This window comes from Stegodyphus dumicola, chromosome 6 (genome assembly GCF_044657685.1).
Source record: "Stegodyphus dumicola isolate Sdum_Otavi_A_Nest chromosome 6, ASM4465768v1".
In the NCBI taxonomy this organism is placed as follows: domain Eukaryota; kingdom Metazoa; phylum Arthropoda; class Arachnida; order Araneae; family Eresidae; genus Stegodyphus; species Stegodyphus dumicola.
The window spans coordinates 26,943,549-26,948,237 of NC_140773.1; positions in this window are offsets into that span (position 1 = coordinate 26,943,549).

The window sequence follows — 4,689 nt, forward strand, 5'->3', positions numbered from 1 at the left end:
TAGGGTTGCCACACTTATCGGAGGGCGCAAGGCGCGCTCCTTATCGCCATCACCACAGAGTTTCCCCCCAGTTCCTTTAATGGCTATTCAAAGGAACGACATAGGTTATGAAATTATCTCAGAGTATCCGTGCTGTCGGGTACTTTTTTTATGATTACAAAATTAGAATATAAAATTAGAAAAGATCAAAATGCAATTCAATATATAACAAGGTATTGACACATATAATAAACATGAAATAACAAGAAATATGTTAAGATATGAATTTTAAAAAAGTGTTTTAAATTGTTATGTAAGAAGCAAGTTTCTTAGGGAAGTGAACATATCTTCCCGATCTGGTGACAGTTTGTGTCTTAGAGAGTTCGTTTGCAGATTTATTCTGCTGAACTGTCTTTAAGTCTTTATTTGTTTTTAGTTCAGGCAAATTAGAGTCCGAAAGCAAATAGGCTGGTTTCACACGGTCTATAGACACAGTAGATTTCAGACCGTTAATATCAATTGTGAAAGTTTTGTCCGTTCTAGAAAGAACTTGCGGACCTGTATATGGTTGGCACAGAGGTGGCTTTACTCGATCGACACGTAAGTATACATGCGTACACGACTTTAAGGTAGCACTTACGTAACATTTTTCTTGGCAATGTGCAGATGTTGCTATTGGATTCAACTGTTGCATTCTATGCCGAAGATTCGTGATAAATTGTGTGTCATACGGAGATATCTTAGATGACGTTATCATATCACTAGGCAGCTTGAGAGTTGTGCCGTACACCAGTTCAGCACAAGATGACTGTAGATCTTCCTTTACGGCTGTCCGAATACCAAGCATAACAACTGGTAGTGTTTCAGTCCAGTTATTGGTCTCGTGAGCCTTGAGAGAAGATTTTAAATGTCGATGAAATCGTTCAACAATGCCGTTTGACATTGGATGATAGGCTGTTGTTGTGATTCTGTTCGTACCCAAAATGCGCGTGAATTCTGCAAAAAGTGCGGATCTCATTTGAGAACCTTGGTCTGTTGTTATGATCGATGGGCAGCCAAAACGAGATATCCAACAGTTGAAGATGGCTCTGCAAATGGTTTCCGTTTTCATATCCGGGATGGGAATGGCTTCAGGCCATCTGGAGAATCTATCTATTAGAGTCAAAAGGTACACGTTGCCTTCTGATGGAGGTAACGGTCCGACGATATCCATATGGATTTCTGAAAAACGTGCATCAGGAAGAGAGAATGTGCCCAGTGGTGCTTTAGTATGCCTAGTAATTTTCGATTTTTGGCAAGATTCACAGGATTTCACCCAATTTTTGATATGACGTTTCATATCGGGCCATACATAACGAGAACAAATAAGCTTCGTAGTAGCTGCAATTCCTGGATGTGACAGATTATGCAGATGATTAAAGATGAGTCTGCGAAAGGAATTCGGAACAAATGGACGAGGAATGTCTGTTGATATGTCACACAGAATATTACCATCAGAATATTGGCACGGTTTAAATTCCAGTTTCAAAGATGATGTGTTGTTTTTGAGAAGGTTTTGTACCTCCGGATCATGCCTTTGAGCTTCCGAAAATTTTTTAAAATCCAAAAATGGAGATTTTGTTATGGAATCAATTTCGATTCTTGAAAGAGCATCAGCAACGACGTTTTTTGAACCTTGCACATGCCTAATATCAGTAGAGTACTGAGAAATAAAATCTAAATGTCGCAATTGTCGAGGTGAACATTTATGAGGGTTCTGTTTAAAAGCGTATATTAACGGTTTTTGATCTGTATAAATTATAAAATTTCTGCCCTCTAACATGTGTCGGAATTTCTTAATTGCAGAATAAATAGAAAATAATTCCCTATCGTACGCGGACCATTTCTGTTGACTTTTATTGAGTTTCATAGAGAAAAATGCTATAGGTTCCCATGTTTGTTGAGACAACTGCATAAGTGTGCCGCCGATTGCGACGTCTGAGGCATCTACCCAGATGCTTAGCTGGGCTCCGGGAATAGGGTGTCTCAAAAGGGTAGCCTGAGCAATGGCATTTTTGGCAGCAATAAAGGCTTGTTCAGCATTCTCGTTCCAATTTAATTGTGGGGATGAATCCTGAACACGAGAACGAGATTTCTTTTTATTAATATAGCCTTCTAACAATTTTATTAAAGGAGAAAGAATATGTGCTGCTTTAGGTATGAAACATCTATAAAAGTTAAACATGCCTAAAAATCGGCGAAGCTGAGTGAGAGTGGTAGGTTGAGGAAAATCTAAAATACATTTGACTTTGTCAGGAAGAGGTTCAATTCCGTTTTCACTAAGGTGAAAACCTAAGAAATCAATAGATGTTTGACCAAAGGTGCATTTTGAAACATTTATGCAAAGTCCATATTCCTGAAGTTTGGAAAATAAAGCTTTCAAATGCCTGCAATGTTCCTCAGAATCTTTAGAGGCTATGAGCAAGTCATCGACAAAAGCGTAAACGCCTTCTAAATCCCGCGTGACTTCATCTATAAAACGTTGAAAAGTCGCAGATGCATTGCATAAGCCGAATTGCATACGGGTACTTTCGAATAAACCGAATGGTGTGCATATGGCGGTTTTGTGGATGTCGGCTGGGTTAATTGGTATTTGATGGTATGCCTTAATCAGGTCGACATGACTTAATCGACATGACTAAAAATTTTAGTACCGTGCAATGCAGCAGTAAAATCGGCTAAACATGGAATAGGGTATTTGTCTTTTATTGTTTGAGCGTTCAATGCTCGATAATCTCCTACAGGTCTCCATTCCAGACTTCCCTTTTTTGGAACCATGTGAAGTGGGGATGCATAATTGCTGCTCGAAGGTCTCACATGCCCCAATTGCATCATAGTTTGAAATTCTTGTTTTGCTATTTTTAAGCGATCTGGAGCTAACCGACGAGGTTTTGCAACCACAGGTGGACCTTTAGTTATGATATAATGAACGGTGTTGTGTTTAACAGGTTGGTTAGGATCTGGTAATCTAGTAACTGAAGGAAATTCTTTTAAAATTTTGTGATATGGTGTATCATTAAATACAGTTTTTACTGAATAAATGCTTGCATTTTTCACGCAACCGACGGTTTTAAAATGCGTTTTTAAATCTTTGAGACATTTGTTTCTGAGATCAGGCAGCAATTCAAAGAAATGGAGAAAATCTGCTCCAAGAATGGGTGTACTAACATTTGCTATAAGAAAAGTCCATGTAAACTGTCGTCTTAATTTGAAATCCAAAGAAAGTGTTTTTTGACCATAAACATGAATAGTAGAAGAATTAGCAGCGAAAAGTGTTTGTTGGGACGAATTCCGTTTTTGAGAATTATTTGCTGGAAGTAAGGACACGTCAGAGCCGGTATCGACCAAGAATGAAAGGTTTGTTCTACGGTCACGAACGAACAGGCGACGTGAAACTTGAGGCAAAGAATAAGTCGCCTCTATTCTTTGCTGGTTTCGTTTCCCTGCCATGAACAAGGTTTTGTACATTTGTCATCTCTACACTTTTTCCCAAAACGTCTATGATACCAGCAAACAGAATAATCTCTCCTTTTGGAATTGCTTCTTTCCTTATTGCGATCTCCGCGATTTGGCGAGCGACCACGAGAAAGAGAAATGCGATCAATACGTTTGTTTAATTTTTCTATTTGTTTAAATAATTTATCCTCAAGAGACTGATCGACTGTGCGAGAAACGGCACAAGTCCCTGGGGTTGGATTTACTTCTAAAATTCTGTCGGCAATTTCTGCAGCTTTATCTACAGTTAAATTGGACACCGCTGCCAAAATAGACTGAACAGTCGAAGGCAAACGTTGAAGGAATAATTCTAACATTAAGTTATCAGGAACATTTAAAGATTCTGCTCGACGTTTCATATTTCTAAGCAAATCGGAAGGTTTTCGAGAACCTAATTCTTCTCCAGATAATAATTGGCGAATTTCTTGCTGAGAAGATTCTCCTGAACGATTTATTAACTCAGTTTTAAACTTTGCATATGGATCAATAGGGTCTGGTTTCATAAGTAAATCCCGTACTAGTGATGCGATATCTGGAGGAAGATGAGAAACTACATAATTATATTTAGTAATGGATTCTGTGATAGGTTTGGGGGTGGCAAGAGCAAAAGTACTTTCACACATAATAAACCATAAAGATGGGTCTGATCGGTTATAAACCGGAATTTGGACGGCATGAACATCAGACATTGTGCAAGGTTTTTAAGCCAAAATAAAAGCAAAAATTTAACTAAAGAAAATTAAATTAAATGATAAGTAGAAAACAGAATTATAAAATGATCTATAATTAGTACTCATCTGTGATTCGGAGGATGAAAACCGATGTAATCCATTACTTCTGGTTTGGAGATCTTGAGTGATGGCTTGTAGTCAAAACCGAAAGTGCTTGAGAACTGTTCATACGATTTAACACAGTCCGGGTTACCATTATGGTGATTTCCGGTTATGTTTTTACCACCAATCCTCGAATTCCATATCACAGATTATGTTCTTACTGCATTAATATAATATTAACAAGACATAGTGCACAATAAAAATTAAGCTTTATTTAGGAACTTCGCGCACACTGCCCGACAGCCTGCCTGTTTCGCTCTGCTCGCTACTCGTAAGAAACTTCTCCTCTAGGGTTGCCACACTTATCGGAGGGCGCAAGGCGCGCTCCTTGTCGCCATCACCA